Source organism: Canis lupus, chromosome X, assembly GCF_003254725.2.
Source record: "Canis lupus dingo isolate Sandy chromosome X, ASM325472v2, whole genome shotgun sequence".
NCBI classification, from domain to species: domain Eukaryota; kingdom Metazoa; phylum Chordata; class Mammalia; order Carnivora; family Canidae; genus Canis; species Canis lupus.
Genome location: NC_064281.1, coordinates 123,054,157 through 123,071,496, shown reverse-complemented (window position 1 = coordinate 123,071,496; position 17,340 = coordinate 123,054,157). Strand labels below are relative to the sequence as shown.

Below are 17,340 nucleotides of genomic sequence, written 5' to 3'. Positions count from 1 at the left end.
GTCATCTGCGAAGAGGGAGAGAATGACTTCTTCTTGTCCAATTTAAATACTTTTTATTTCTTTTTGTTGTCTGATTGCTGAGGCTAGGACTTCCAGTACTATGTTGAATAGCAGTTGTGAGAGTGGACATTCCTGTCCTGTTCCTGACTTTCGGGGGAAAGCTCTCAGTTTTTCCCTGTTGAGAATTATATTCATTGTAGGCTTTTTATAGATGGCTTTTATTATATTGAGGTGTGTTCCCTCTCTCCCTACACTGTGAAGAGTTTTAATTAGGAAAGGATGCTGTATTTTGTCAAATGCTTTTTCTGCATCTATTGAGAGGATCATAAGGCTCTTGTATTTTATTACTGTAATCTATTACGTTGAATAATTTATGAATGTTGAACCATCCTTGCATCCCAGGGGTAAATCCCACTTGGTCTTCAACCCTGATTTTCAACATTGTACCAGAAGTTACATCCAGCACAGTCCGGAAAGAAGAGATAAAAGACACCCACATTGAACAGGAAAAAGTATAACTATCTGTATTTGCTGAGGACACGATCTTATATAGGGATCCCACAAGGAATCCACAAAAAAGTGCTAGAACTAATAAATGAATTCTGTAAAGTTTTAGGTTACAAGATCAACATGCAAAAATCAGTTGTTTTCCTGTACACTAGCAATGAGTAATTTGAACATGAAATTAAGACGGCAATTCCACTTACAATAGTCTCTAAAAGAAAAAAATACTTATAAAGTTAACTAAGAAGAATATACATAAAAACTACAAAACATTGAAGAAAGACATTGAAGACGACCTAAGTAAGTGGAAAACATCCCGTAGGCTGTTCATCCAACTTGAGCCAATTTTTGGAACGTTGACTATATTGGACCCCTTCCCTCATGCAGAGGGCAGCAAGTTTTCGTCTCTGAAATGCAGGCTTTTTCTATATCTGTACCTGCCCTCCGTCCTGGCAGGGTTTTGCCAGCAGTACCATCCATGGACATACTAAAGTCTCATTCACCATCGCAATGTCCACACAAAAGCTCTGCTGAACTGGGTTTGTGGCAATTCCCTGGCCACGTGGGGCTACCTGTGCTCTTGAACCAATAAGCTAGAGGAGGTTATTGTGCTGGTCAGGGAGAGGTGTCCTGATGATCCAGAGGACAGAGAATGGCTGCTCTATATTGGGGTTGGGGAGAAGTGTGCCTGAGACCCAGACAATTTGAGAGGCACCCTCCTAGTAATGCCATGCAGGAAGGTCAGATTTAATGGAAGACGACAGCAAGTCCTTACAGACAGAACCAGAAAGGCTCAGCACCCTTAATGATGGGGGCAGGGGTCACCTCATCCTCATGAGCTGGGAAGTTGGCTGAGGGCAAAGGGAGCAGAGAGGGAATGGATGTAGATGAAAGAAATGAAAAATGCCAACTTGGGCCTATGTCTAACGTAGAGATACTCATGTCTATTTTATTTCTTTGTCATTTTACACGTTTTAATTTGTATTAGCCAATTTTCTCCTATGCCACATTCCCCCTCCTATTTTATTCCAGTTAAGTCGGTGGAAGTGAACTTTATAATGTAGTCCATAGCTTCCAGGACACCACATGGTTTTACAAACAGACTAGAGACGCAACAAACATCACCCTGAGATGGATGGGTTTGGAGTCTCTGCAGTTCTGGAGAGAGTGTGTATCCTTTTATTTGTTTAAAGGACAGTCGCATTAGGTAGGCAGGAGATCGTTGTTGCTATTATTGCCTGAACACTTACATAAGGGATTAATGTATGTAAAGCACTAGAAAGAGTGGAACGTACTAAATGTTAGCCCTTATGCCATCTTATGAGATGAGTACGAGAGTATATGAGAAAAGTACATTTGGATGCCAAGCGGCACAGGGAAGGTCAGTGGTGGAGTCTGTGGCTTGGCCCACACCACCCACTGTAACCTCCCTCTGGTGAGCCTTCTGCTCCTGTACAATTGCTCTTACCTATGTCACTACAACCTGATAGGAAATTTCTGGGGAAAGCGTGTATCTAGACATCCTCCTGGGTTCCCAGGGCCGAATGAGCAGGGAGAGAGAGGCATAGCCCAGGTTCCCGCAGGCCGGCAACGGAGACAGACAGCGAGGTCCGGACAGCAAGTGGGGAATCGGGGTGGCCCCACACTGGCAAGGGGCAGCTGCCGCCTGGGCCTCTCCCCCACAGGGAGGGAAGGCTCCCGGGCTTGAGTGTGCAGGGGGGCCAGGCCCTCCAGCCACAGGTGGGGATCCAGCGGCCTGGGTTCGACGACCCGCGCCCTGCTGGGGATCCGGCCGCCTCCTGTTGCAGCAGTGGTCCCTGGCAGGGGCGCCCCTCCTCCCCCCCACACCCTCACCGCGGCCATCACCCCCAGCCCTGCCAGCCTCCGGCCGTACCTTTCCCGTCGACTTGACCCCCTTCCAGACACAGAAGTAGACCAGCACCCAGCAGGCCAGCAGACACAGGGTCTCCTCCCAGTTGAGGGCCCCTGGCACCTCCAGGCCCCCGGAGAGCCGCAAGACTTTGTTCCTGGAGGAGGGAGGGTCCGTGAGGGGTGCAGGCAGCGGGCAGAGCGGCTGGGGGCGGCCCCGGGGGCGGTGCACCCCATCCAGCCCCCCCTCCCTCCCATGCCTGGGGCCCGGAGGTGCTGCAGGGTGTGAGCGTGAATGGGCCGGAGGCTGTAGGGCTGGGAGCCTGGCCTCGCAGCACCCGAGGCACCCACAGCACCCACAGCATGCCCGCGAGCCACCCCCTCCCAGGCTGGCGGGCACGATGGAGTGACAATGCCTGGGACTGAGACGTGAAGGATCCAGGTCCACCCATTCTCGCTCCTCTCGGGGCTGTGCTGGTGGCTCCCTGAAGACAGGCCGGGCCCCAGTGCACACAGACTCTTGCCATATGTGGAGCCCAGAGCGGGGGACAGGCAGGGTGTGGCAGCAGGGACTTGCCCGATGGCTCCAGATGCTCGTGGAACCTGAGCAGGTGATCAGCAGGCTGGGGACATGCTGAAGGGCGGCTCAGGCAGGAGCTGGGCGGGGAGGGAGTCAGGTGCCAGCAGCCTCTAGCTGGGAGGCTCTGGGCAGGGGCGTAAGGGCAGCAGGGCTGGGGAGAACGAAGGAAACCCTGAGGAGCAATGCAGGGCACAGACAGAGGCGCAGGCGGTGTGGCCACCAGTGCAGGGGGTCAGGGAGGCCCGCACGACCCTTGGGGTGCAGGTGGTCACGGAGGCACAGGTGGCCCCCAGGATGCAGCTGTCCCGGTGGAGGTGGTGAGGGAGAGGCGAGTGCTGCAGCCATCGCAGCACCGCAGGTGACGCAGGCAGCACAGGCTGCTGGCCCAGGCGGAGACGCCCTGCCAGGACCTGGGGCACCTGCTGAGGCAGGGCCTGGAACTCCCGCTGGGCGAAACCCAGGGCACGGGCTGCTCCGGGGCCGGTTGCACAGCCAGGGAGCCAAGAAGCCAGCCGCTCCAGCTGTGTCCTGTCTGAGGGGTGGCTGGGGGCCAGGGGAGGGGACCTGAGGAGCTCTGGGACAGGGAGGGAAGGGGCACAGCCTTGGGGTGCAGAGGAAGGAGGGGCGACAGGGTACAGGAGGTCTGGAGGGGCCGGCCTGGTGCACGGAGGCGTCGGAGGGTGGCAGAGATGGTGGGAGAGAGAGTCTGATGCCCCAAAAGCAGGGGGCAGGCCTGGGGCGCACTGAGGGCTGAGAGCGGCCAGAGGGGAGCAGGCCCTGGAGCCATCAGGAGGCCTGAGGCACAGACCAGATGGGCATGGGGGGGCCTGATCGAATGTTCACCAGTTTCCTCACGGTGCCTTTCCCTCCACCCCTAGAGGCAGAGGTGCCCCCAGGCCCTGGCTCCACGTGTCCAGCCCCAGCAAGGGCCCCTTGGAAAGGAGTCCATGGTATCCGGCACCATCGTCACTGAGTTGGTTCCCAGAGGTCCGGGGTGCAGGTGGGGGTGCAAGGGGTCTGGGGGCAGTTGCTGTTGTGCCGGAGGATTGGAGACTCCCACAGGGTAGGTGCCAGGAGGTACACGTGGCGCACGGGGCAGGCCCCACGTGAGGGGGCAGACACACATAGGGGCAGGAGGACCGCATTTCATCTGATCTGCTTGCTCGGTGCCCGCGTGAGGCCGACTGGGGCCGAGGACCCTGGCCACCTGCACATTGGCATGGCCTCTGTCTTGAGCAGCTTTCCCTGCTGGTGCGCACCAGGCAGCCCGTCGGGCCCCACTTTGTCTATAAGCCGAGGCCGGGAAAGGGGGCTCCCCCCGACATAGTGCCCCTCCTGGGCGGTGCGTCCTTCCCCAGGGCACTGAGTCCTATGCCAGTGGCCCCTGGATTGTGGCCTGAGGGCTCGTCCTGGGCCCTGGGCCCTGGGCCCTGTGGGCCCTATTGGTTCCCCGAGGTTGGAGGGCAGGGGCTGCTTGCTGTTTCCTAGAGAGCCATGCAGGGAGGGGCAGAGGGGGAGAGAGACTCTTAAACAGGCCCCACGCGCCGCGGGGAGCCCCCCACGGGCTGGACCTCGCAACTCTGAGATCATGCCCTGAGCCGAAAGCAGGAGTCGCAGGCATCACAGACAGAGCCACCCAGGCCCCCGTGGACCAGGACGGTTCCCAAGGTCTGTTACCACACAAAATAAAACTTAGTCGCCTCTGACTTTATGTTCAGCTACTGCGTCTCCACGTAATTTTTGTCCTGCCCGTGCAGCACCATTGCTTTCTGGTGAGGCCTCCTGCCTGAGGGTGTGGAGAGAGAGGAAGCGAGCTCTCTGGTGCCTGTTCCTCTTCTTACAAGGACACCAGTCCTGTCGGAGTAGGGGCCCACCCTTAGGACTTCGTTTAACCCTAATGACTTCCTTAAAGTCCATACATACATCCAGATGCAGACCCATTAATGATCAGGATTTCAAGACAAGACTTTGTGGAGGCAAGGAGATACAGTTCAGCCCATAACCTACCCCAAACACGACATTTTCAGTGTTTTAAATCTCTGCCCATATGGTCACTAAAATGACACCTCAATATGGTTCCACTTTCTTTTGATCTTTAACGTGGCTTGAAAACCTGTCCTATGACGTTGAGCCAGGGGTACCTCCTCTTCTGAGAACAGTCCATTCATACCATTTATCTGTGTTTTTAAATTCAAATAGGCACATTTTACTTATTGATCCATGAATGCTCTTTACATATTAAAGATACCAAATCTTGTCACCATTTGAAAACACTTTCCTTCGTCATTGCTTCCCTGCATCCTTGTTCACTTCTTTTATACACAGAGGGTCTTTAATAATTTGAGATGTATTTCAGTGAGAGATTTTTTCCCATTATGATTTCTGTAGTTTGTGTCCAATGGAAAGCCTTACCCACGGTAAAAGTGTAAAATTTGTCATCCATAACATCTTTTGGCACTTTAAAATGTTGGTACACCAGGAGTTTATTTTGGTGTGAAAAATGCCGTTGGTCTAACTTTGTCTCCTCCCCTGCGGAAGGTTAGTCTGGTGTCTCAACATCATTTATCACATAATCCATATATCTCTACTGAATTGAAATGTCATCTTCACCAAAGTCTAAGCCCACATCTGACTTTATTCTTGCACACTTATTTCTCTGGTCAGTTCATGTTGAGCGCTCTGGGATGGCCTCCCTGAGGAAATGTCCTGAAGGATGCAGTAGAGGAAATTGGGATTGGTATGGGAGAAAAGAGAGAGACAGAGACGGAGGAAGACACACAGACAGAGAGTGGATCGGCTCAGCTTGGATTGCCTTGGCAAGGATGCAGTGAGAAACCTGAGGACAAGAAGTGGATGAGAGAGAAAAGGTTAGGGCATCAGTGGGTAGATTAGAGGCCTGTTGCATTGGGGAACAGCATTCCCCTTCCTTCTTCTTCCTCCTCCCCTTCCTCCACCTCCCCCTTCTCCCTCTTCCCTTCCCCCCTTTGCCCCTCCTCCCTCTTCCTCCTCCGCCTCCTTCCTCCTCCTCCCCCTTCCTTCCCACCCCTCCTCCCTCTCTCACCCCTCCCCCCCCTTGGAAGGCCGGAGGCCAAGACCTTCAAAGCCACAATCAGGATGCTGTATGCTCAGGCTTCTAAGGTGTCCCCTACTGTCACTGCCCCTGCCTGCAGCTCATGTCTAACCTGCCTACTTTATCAGTACGATCGTATTGGTGTAAAAAAGAGTCACGGATGCAGGTCACTATATCTTGGGGAAAAACCCGCAAAAATGCACACCAAACTGTTCCTCGTGGTTACCACGGACCCTGAGGTGATGAGGCATTTTTACTTTCTAACAACACGCCTTGGCTTAAGGCATGAATGATTTTTTTTATTTTATTTATTTATGATAGTCACACAGAGAGAGAGAGAGAGAGGCAGAGACACAGGCAGAGGGAGAAGCAGGCTCCATGCACCGGGAGCCCGACGTGGGATTCGATCCCGGGTCTCCAGGATCGCGCCCTGGGCCAAAGGCAGGTGCTAAACCGCTGCGCCACCCAGGGATCCCCAAGGCATGAATGATTTTATAGTGAGTGTGTATCCTAGTGGGATAAACTGCAACATGTCTAAGCACCGGGAAGCGTGAACACACTGTGATCCCGGTTTTGCTGTCCTCTCTGGAACTCTGCACGCTCATACCTTCCTAGTTCCCAAAGAAGCTTGGAAGCTCCCAGCAAGATGTTCCCAGGGCTTCTCTCTGGGTGGTGAGACCCCAGAGGGCATGTTCCCGGTGTCACTCTATAAGTTTCTGGAAGTGCACAGCTCAGCAAACGACCGTGTTTCACCTCCGTAAATAGGAAACACCGTGTTCGGATCAAACACCACGACGGAAATGCACGATGCGCGCTGCAGGGGGGGAGACGCGGCCCACAGAGAGGACTCAGTGCACGGGTGGGCCGCACGCCAGTCCAGACTCGTGCGTGACTGGAGTGACCCCAAGGCGTCAAGTCGCCCTGCCTCACCCAGGAAGAAGGAAGGCTGAGGGCTGGCGAGCCGTGTGCCCCGGAAGCACGCTCTGGCCTGCGGGTGTTGAACTAGGCCCTGTTCACCTCCTTGTCCCGCATGGTGTAGCCGAGGCGGTGGGCACGGGAGTGAGCGCCACTCACGGCACAGAGAGCACCGGCCCCGCGGGCGGGCGGGCGGAGCCGGGGAGGATGCAGCAGAGCAGCCAAGAGACAGAGGCAACGCTGCCTGGGTGAACCGGGCAGCCAGATGGAAAGGGCCTCCTTCGGCCCTCAGCGCAGTGAATCCTGACAACGCGGCCACGACGCGGGCATAAGGTCACAACCAGGGCCTGGGGTGCGACGGCCACGGCAAAACTGAAGAAGAACAGGGCAAGCCTCGTGGCCCATGTGTGGGAGCAAGAGAGCTTGGTCGGCGGGGGGGGGGGTCCCAGAAGAAGTGGGTGAGGAGGCCAGGCCCGCAGAGCTGGAGCAGAGCAGCCAGGGTGCTGTGGGTGGGCGCTGCCCAAGGCGAGCAGGCAGGCAGTAGCCAGCCCGATGCTGGTCCCCTGGCCCATGAGGTCTTGGTAGAGGGCCACAGAGCGGTCGTCGGCCACAGGTTTGCGCAGGAGGCACTCCCAGGGGCCAGGACACGGAGGAGGATCATCTGGGTGAGGCAAGCTCCGTGGGGCACAGGCCACACTGCCGCCAGCAGGCGTGCCAGCACCGAGGCACCGTGTTGGAGATATAGGCAGCCTCCAGCAGTGACAGGTTGGCTAAGAAGAAGTACATGGGGGGTTGGAGTCAGGACTCCATGATAGTAAGGTTGTCGATGCCCAGGTGCCCAACCACAGCCATGATGTAGACCAGCAAAAAGATCTCAAAGAGCAAGGGCCTCAACTCTGTGTCAGCCAGTCCTTCCAGAAGAAACTGGGACCCTAGGGTGTCACTCCCCAGCCGCATGGAGCCAAGCACAGAAACGGTAGAGTCCGACTCAGAGTCACGTGAGGATCTAAGTCCCGAGATTCCAATTCACTAGAGGGAGTGGGGACGAGGGAAGGTCCAGAGACAAAGAAGACACGTTCCAAGCTTAGGACAATGAGACTTGAAATGAAAGGAGTGAGGTTAGGCTCGAGAGGCCGGTGGTGAGGTGGAGGCCAGGGGAATGGGAATGGCAACCCCACACCCAGAGAGGTGCGCGACCTGGAAGCTAAGGTGTGCCCTCCTCCCATGAGGGTGTCAGTCAATCCCTCAGAAACGCCTATTGAATGAGGAACCTAGACCCTGTAATCATCCGCAATGGTCCCCTTACTTCCCCAGCGCCCACACAGCAGAGCCCCAACCCGGGATCAGTGATAAGACATGCGTCAGGTCCCTCCTTCTCCTGCTCTGGACCTCCCGGTACCTCCCATGTCACTTGGGGTCAAAGCCACAGTCCTGCCCGAGGCCCACCGGGCCCTCTGTGATACGCTCTCTCCTCTCCTCTGTCATCAGGCAACAAGTCCGGCAGCTCCGTGCCCCGAATCACATCTGCACATGGGCCCGCAGCAGCAGACACCCTGGCCCGTTGCCTGCCTCCACAGGAGACGGCTCTGCCCTCCCGCCCGCGGCGAACTGATCCCGTTTCTCTGGCTGCTCTCATGGTGCCAGCCCTGCTAGGCAATCGTTTCACATGTGAACGTACTAAATGCCACGGAATTTTCACCTTAAAATGGATTATTGTATGTTAAGTCTTCTTGTAAGTTAATGGCTTATTGTATGTACAATACAACAGTCCAAAAAAAATAAAAAAACAGTCCACCACCCTCAAGAAAAAGAGAAGGCAAAATAAAGGTTTTCCCCGACATACAGAAGCAGAGATCCTTTGTTGTCAGCAGAAAGCCTGCAGTATGAGAAATGCTAAAGAACATTCTCCACGAGGAAGGGTGATACCAGATGGGAGCTTGGACCTACGTGCAGTAACGCACAGTTCCAGACATGGAAAGTACGTGGGTGAATATAAAAGATTTTTTCTCTCATTAAAATTTCTTTCAACCATAGCAAACCATTTAAAGCAAAAGTATTCACCACATGATGTGGGCTTTGTAACCTCCATAGGGAATGCAATGCACGACAGCAATAGCACAAAGCACAGGAGTGGGTAATTGGAGGTATACTGTTGTCATGTTCTCATCTTATATGGGAAACGATTGGAAATTATTTTAACGCAGTCCATAATAAGGTCACATACGTGTTAGAAACCCTAGAACCCTAGATATAAAATCTATACACATATAGTGAAATTCTAGAAATTACTCATCTGAAAGAAGGCATGTAAAGATGGAGAGGGGAACACAGAACACATGGGACAAAGAGAAGGTAAATAGCAGGATGGTAGATTTCAACTCAGCCGTGTCACTACTTACATTTATTGGGAATGATCTACATGGTGCAACTAAAAAGCAGAGATTGCCAGACCGGATAAAAAAGACAAAGCAAATCTATATGCTAAGCATAAGAAATCCGCCTCAAATGTGAAGCACAATACAAGGGAAAAGATGGATAAAGATATATACCGTGCAAACTCTTATCATAAGAAAGTTTGAGTGGCTGTACCTATAGGCAGAGTAGGCTTCAGGACAAGGGAGATGACGGGATAGAGGACGTTTGCTAATGATAAAGGGGTCACTTTGTGAAGAAAACCTAAATATGTATGCACTGCTAATAACAGGGCTCCAAAATACATGAAACAAAACTCACAGAAAAGAAAGGAGATATAGATGAATCCACAATTGGAGAAACATTTTCACACTCCTTTTTCATAATTGATAGAACAATATTGCAGAGAATCAGACATAGAAGAGCAAATTAAAATCTAAATACATAGTGGGAAAGAAATAATGAAGATAAAAAGAGATGTGAATAAAATGTTAAATGGACAAACAATAGAGAAAAAATCCATGAAACTGAAAGCTTTAAAAAAATACCAAATATCTTCTCCCCTTCTGCAGGTTGTCTTTGAGTTTTGTTGACTGTTTCTTTTGCTGTGCGGAAGCTTCCTATCTTGATGAAGTCCCAACAGTTCATTTTTGCTTTTGTTTCTCTTCCCTTCATGGATGTATCTTGCAAGAAGTTACTGTGGCCAAGTTCAAAAAGGGTGTTGCCTGTGTTCTCCTCTAGGATTTTGATGGAATCTTGTCTCACATTTAGATCTTTCATCCATTTTAAGTTTATCTTTGTGTCTGGTGCAAGAGAGTGGTCTAGTTTCATTCTTCTGCATGTGGATGTCCAATTTTCCCAGCACCATTTACCTGAAATTTGGCATCAACATAAGAACCTTTAGCACAGCAAAAGAAACAGTCAACAAAACTAAGAAAGGGCTGGTAGGATATAGTCAGGGTCCTAAATGAGAAGAACATGCAACCAAGAATACTCTATCCAGCAAGGCTCTCATTCAGAATAGAAGGAGAAATAAAGAGCTTCCAAGATAGGCAGAAACTGGAAGAATATGTGACCACGAAGCCAGCGCTGCAAGAAATACTGAGAGGGATTCTCTAATACAGGAAGTTCAAGGGAACAATCCACAAAAACAGGGACTGAATAGGTACCATGATGACACTAAACTCATGTCTTTCAATAGTAACTCTGAACGTGAATGGGTTTAATGACCCCATCAAAAGGCGCAGGGTGTCAGACTGGATAAAAAACAATACCCATCAATTTGCTGCTTACAAGAGACTCATTTTAGACATAAGGACACCTACAGCAATTATATGGTTTCACTCATGTAGAATATAAGACGTAGTGAAAAGGACTAGAGGGAAGGGGGGAAACCAAGTGGGGAACAATTAGAGAGGAAGACAAACCATGAGAGACTCCTAACTCTGGGAAACAGACAAAGGATTGCAGAAGGGGAGGTGGATGGGGTGATGGGGTAACTGGGTGACGGACACTGAGGAGGGCACTTGATGGGATGAGCACTGGGTGTTGTACTATATGTTGGCAAGTTCAATTTAAATAAAATAAAAAATTTTTAAAGAAAATCAGTGTTGAAAGTGGGCATCCTTTCTTGCTCCTGATCTTACAGGGAAAGCTTTCAGTCTTTTACCACTGAGTATGATGTTAGCTGTGGGTTTTTCATACAATCCCCTTATCATCTCTGGGAATTTCCCTTAAATCCTTAGGGTTTTTTAATGTTTTTATCATGAAAGGGTGTTGGATTTTGTCAAAAACTGTATCTTACCAATTGAGATGATTGGGTTTTTTCCATTGTTTTATTGATTCTCTGGTAGGTTTCACATATGGAACCACATTTGCATTCCTAGAACAAATCTCACTTGGTGATTCTGTGAGTCTTTTTTAAAAAACATTTATTTATTTATTTTTATTATTATTTTTTTTATGAGAGCATGGACGTCATTGGTGGAGAGTGGTAGAGGGAGAGGGAGAATCCTTGAGCTGGGAGCCTGACATGGGGCTCTGTCTCAGGACCCTGAGATCATAACCTGACCTGAGCTAAAATCAAGTCAGCCCCTTAACCAACTGAGCCACCCAGGCACCCCCATATGCAATTCTTTTAATATGTTACTGGATTAAGTTTGCTAGGATTGTGTTGAAGATTTTTGCACATATATATTCATAAGGGATGTTGATCTGTAGTTTTTTTTGTGGTCTTTGATTTGGCTTTGGGATCACGGTAACGTTAGCCTCAGAGTGGGTTACCTGTTCCCTCCTCTTTTGTTTTTTGAATTTGAGAAGGATCAATGTTAATTCTCCTTTAAATGTTTGGTAGAATTCTCCAGGAAGCCATTCGGTCATGTATTTGCATTTACTGGGGAATTTTTTTAGTGGATTCAATCTCTTTACTCTTAAAGATTTGTTCAAGGGCAGCCCAGGTGGCTCAGCGGTTTAGCGCCACCTTCAGCCCAGGGTGTGATCCTGGAGACCCTGCATTGAGTCCCATGTCCCTGCATGGGCCCTGCTTCTCCCTCTGCCTGTCTCTCTGCCTGTCTCTGTGTGTGTGTGTGTGTGTGTGTGTGTGTGTGTGTGTGTGTGTCTTCCATGAAGAAATAAATAAAATCTTAAAAAAAAGATTTGTTCATATTTTCTTACCCAAATATCCATGTGGTTTATTCCTTCACTTCTTTCAAGTCTTTCCTCAGATACCTACTTCTCTTTTTTTTAAGATTTTATTTATTTATTCATGAGAGACACAGAGACACAGACAGAGAGAGGCAGAGACAGAGGCAGAGGGAGAAGCAGTCTCCATGCAGGGAGCCTGATGTGGGACTCAGTCTTGGGACTCTGGGATCAAGTCCTGGGCCAAAGGCAGGCACCAAACCGCTGAGGCACCCAGAGATCCCAAATGCCTACTTCTCAGCAAGGTTTTCCCTGTCCCCTATATCTATAATGAACCCCCACCCCCATCTCTTATCTCTTTTCCATGCACTTTTTCCCTTAGTAATCATTGCCATTCAATATTCTATTTATTTACCTTATATATTGTCTGCCCCTCTACAAGAATATAAGCTCCATGAGGCAGCAATCCCTGCCTGGATTGTTCACCACTGCAGGCCTACTGCCTAGCAATAGCAGGTATTCAATTAATATTTGTGGAATAAGTGTATGAATATATCAATATAGCTGGAACTCAGTGAGGGAACAATTCCTGGATGAGGTGGAGCCTTATAGGTCATAGTAATGAATATGGATTTTAGTTTGAAGTGAAACAGAAGGCATAGGAAGGTACCAAGAAAGGCAGTAAGATTATCTTATTTATGTTTAAGATCAATCTGGAAAATATATTTGAGGGGGACTATGTTGAAGTCAGAAACCAGTAACTTTATTGTCAATAGGTTTCAGGAGAGAGATGAAGATGCCTTGAAGTAGGATTTCAGCAGTGGAAATGGTGAAAAGTTGATGAATTCAAGACATATTTTGAATATAAATGAGACAGAACTAGTAAATGGATTAGATATGAAGGGGAGAAAAATGGGTAGGTGACAATGATCATCATTAAAGCCATCTTAGATCTTTTCGACAAGACCAGCCAGCAGCTGAATATCACCAACTCACCACACTTGATAGCACAAAGAACAGAATTAGTCAGGTGAGCCTTAACCAAATTTCTGATGCAAAATATTGTAGAACATAATACAATGATTATTGTTTTAAGCCAGAATAATTTTAGGTAGTTTATTACACAGATCAGCTCATCAAAACAACACTCTCATCAAGAACAATTAGAAAAGCTAGTAAATTCTAAAATCATATTTTTAAATGCATGGAACTTCAGAAGCAGTAAGGATTAGAAGGGGTAAAATTCCAGAGAGGGGAGTACTATATGCTGAATATCTGTGTCCCTCCTAAAAGTCATATGTTGAAACCTAATTCCCAATATGATGTTATTTGGAGGCAGGGCCTTTGGGAGGTCATCAACCCATACGAACTAGGGGTGGTGGAAGGGGAGGAGGGCGGGGGGTAGGGGTGAATGTGTGACGGGCACTGAGGGGGGCACTTAACGGGATGAGCACTGGGTGTTATTCTGTATGTTGGCAAATTGAACACCAATAAAAAATAAATTTATTATTTTAAAAAAGGCATAAGGGTTTAACTCCCATGAATGGGATTAGTCCCCTTATACAAGAGACCATAAAGAGCTCCCTCAGCCCCTCCTCTATGTGAGGACACAGCAAGAAGATAGCTGTCTGTGAACAAGGAAGCAGGCCATCACCAGATACCAACCCTACCAAAACCTTGATCTTGGATTTCCAGCCTTCAGAACTGTGAGAAATAAATGTCTATTATTATAAATCACCTGGACTGTGGCATTTGGTAATAGCAGCCTGAATGGACTAAGACAGAAATTAGTACTGACAAGTGCCGCTGTAACAAATTATCTCAAAAATATGGAAGCAGCTTTGGAACTGGGTAATCAGTAGGGGATGGAAGAGTTTTGAAGTGCGTACTAGAAAAAGCCTATATTGCCACAAACAGACCATCAAGGACAATTTTGGTGAGAGCTCAGAAAGAAAAGAGGAGAGCCATGGAGAAAGCCACAGTCTTCATAATCATGAGCAGGATATGGGTAGAATGTGGATAATAAAGGTCATTCTGATGCGGTCTCAGACGGAAATGGAATATATTATTGGGCTTGGAGGAAAGGCCATCCTTGTTATAAAGTGGCAAAGAGCCTGGCTGAATCATGTTTGTGTCCTAGTGTTTTGTAAAAGACAGAATTTACCAGCAATGAAATTGGATATTTAGCTGAAGAAATTTCTAAGCAAAGTGTTGAAAGGGCAGCTTGGTCCCTCCTGATTGCTTAGTAAAACTTGAGAAGAAAGAAGTGGTTTAAAGACAATTTTTAATCAATAAGGAAGCATAACTTAAAGATTGGGAAAATCCGGGCACCTGGGTGGCTCAGTGGTTGAGTATCTGCCTTCAGCTCGGGTCATGATCCCAGGGTCCTGGGATCGAGTCCCTGCAGGGAGTCTGCTTCTCCCTCTGCTTATGTCTCTGCCTCTCTGCATGTGTCTCCCAAGAAGAAAAAATAAAATCTTTAAAAAAAAATTTGGACAATCCTCAGCCTAACCATATTGCAAAAAATGACAACACTAAGAATGTGGCCAAGTGACCATTTGATTCAGAAATGAGTATGGATTAGCGATCTCAATATAAGCGAAGCACTATTCTTTAAGACAATGGAAGAATGACCTCAAGGGTGCTTCTGAAATCTTCAGGACTAACCCTCCCATTACAAGCCCAGAGTACATGGGCTTTGGGGGGCTTGACTGCTTCCACCTAGGTTTTATTTTTTAAAGATTTTATTTATTTATTCCAGAGAGACACAGAGTGATAGAGGCAGAGACACAGGCAGAGGGAGAAGCAGGCTCCATGCAGGGAGCCCGATGTGGGATTTGAACCTGGGACTCCAGGATCACGCCCTCGGCCAAAGGCATACGCTCAACCGCTGAGCCACTCAGGTGTCCCTCCACCTAGGTTTTAAAAGACAAGGTTACCCAGCACAACCTCAGGCATGCAATCCGAGCCCAGGAGAGCTTCAGGGCCCCAGCAGAGAGCAGTTTCAGGGCCATCCCACCAAGCTATGCGGTGACACTGCCATCCCCGTGGACCTGGAAGACAGAGCATCAAGCTAAAGATTATTCTTGAGCCTTAAGGTCTACTGGAATTTGCCCCATTAAGCTTTGGACTTACTTGGGATCTGTCAGTCTTTTCTTCATTCCTATTTCTCCCATTTAGAATGAAAAGGTCTATTTTATGCCTATCCCACCATTGTATTTTGGAAGCACACAACATGTATAGTTTCACAGGTTCACAGATGGAGAGGAATTTGCCTCAGCTCATACTTTGAGTCTTACCCAATCTGATTTAGATGACATCTACATAAGACTTGGCCTTCGACTTTAGAGTTCTTGCTGTAACTGGTTAACATTTTTGGGGCAACTACAATAGAATGAATGCACTCTGTGTGCAAAGAGGGACATGAATTTCGAAGAGCCAGAGTAGAATGCTATGATCTGAATGTTTGGGTCCCCCCAGAATCCATATATTGAACCTTAACTCGCAGTGTGATAGTATTAAGAGGTGAGGTCTCTGAGAGATGATTAAGTCATAAGGGTGGAGCCCTCATGAAAGGGATTACTGCCCTTATGGAAAAGACAGCAGGAAACACCCTCATCCCAGCTGCCATGTGAGAACACAATGAGAAGTTGGTCATCTATGAACCAGGAAGCAGGCCCTCGCCAGACACGGAATCTGCCAGCACTTGATCTTGGACTTCGAGCCTCAAGAGCTGTGAGAAATACACGTCTGTTGATTATCAGCCACCCAGTCGGTGGTATTTTTGTTTTAGCTGCGTGAACAAACTAAGACAGGAAGAAACATTTAGATATGAGCTGAGGAACTGCAGCTGGTTTTTGCTTAAAGGATATGCTGGCTCTAGTTGAAGGATAGATGCTGAGAATCTGAACTTGACACATACAGAAACCTACTGCTAAGGTTCAGAAAAAACATGAGACTCTCGGGTCCTCAAACCAATGGCTGCTCTCCCCCAAGACATGTGCATAGTTCTAAAGCTGCACAGGGTTAGAGGCTACAGACCTAAGCTGAGCAGTGGTAGGCATTTTCTGTAGTCTCACTGTGCTTGGGAAACAAAGGCCTGCTAAATGAGAGGCCCTGGAAACACAACAAACAAAAGTGAAAGCCCTAGAAGCAGTGATGATTTTACACTGTTCATCGGCAACCACTTTTTCCCCAGGAAAAATTTCAGATCTCAATGCAGATAGAGGCTGATGGTTGCTGTTAGTGGGTAGAAAAGTCAGCAGAACTTTAAGTGGTCAAGTGGTACTGAAGTGACAACATTGGAGAGTTGGGGGATATATTAGTTTGCTAAGGTGCCGTGACAAAGTACAACAAACTTACTGTCTTATAACAATAGAAATTGATTCGCTCACATTTCACAAGGTCAGAAGACCAAAATCAAGATGTTGGCAGGCCATTCTGTCTGTGAAAGCTCTAGGAAATGATCTGTTTCATGCCTTTCTCCTTGTTTCCGATGGTTGCCAACAATCCTTGACATTCCTTGGCTTATAGATGCATCGCTTCAATCTTTGCCTCCATCTTCACGTGGCATTCCTCTTTCTGTGTCAGTGTCTATGTCTCTTCTTTTTTTTTAAGATCTATTTATTTGATAGAAACTGCATGTAGGGGGAGGGGCATAGGGAAAGAATCCCACGCAGAGTCTCCACTGAGTGCCGAGCCTGACATGGGGCTGAATCTTGTGAGCCCAAGATCACAACCTGAGCCAAAATCAAGAGTCAGACCCTCAACCAACTGTGCCACTCACGTGCTCCTCTTCTTCTCTAATAAGGGTATCAGTCATATTGGATTTAGGGCCCACTGTACACCAGCATGAGCTTGCCTTTACTTGATTACGTCTGCAAAGACCCTATTTCCAAATAAGGTCATACTCAGAGGTAATAGGGGTTAGAATTTGAGCATATTTTTTTGGGGGGTGTCGCAATTTAGTTCATAACAAGGGGCCTCAAATACTCAGTTGGTCCTCACCTCAAGACATATTTTTATTTACTACATATCAATAGAATGGAGGAGAGAAATCACATGACGATCTCAATAAACACAGGAAAAGCATTTGACAAAATCCAACACCCTTCATGATAAAAATATTCACTAACCTAAAAATAGGGGTGCCTGGTGGACTAAGTCGGTGGAGCATGTGACTCCTGATCTCCAGATCATGAGTTCATGACCCATGTTAGACGTAGAGATTACTTTAAAACAGAATGTTTTAAAAAATAGAAAGGAAGTTCATCAACATTATAAAGTGCACGTATGAAAAACTCACAGCTAACATCATACTTAATATTGAATGACTGAAATCTTTTTCCTT

General features: G+C 48.2%; 1 pseudogene; it reads right to left on the bottom strand.

Moving 5' to 3' along the window:
• The window catches only part of LOC125754730 (olfactory receptor 3A1-like), a 40,522-nt pseudogene extending 37,784 nt beyond the window's left edge, over positions 1–2,738 (bottom strand).
• Between the last annotated feature and the right edge of the window lie 14,602 nt (positions 2,739–17,340).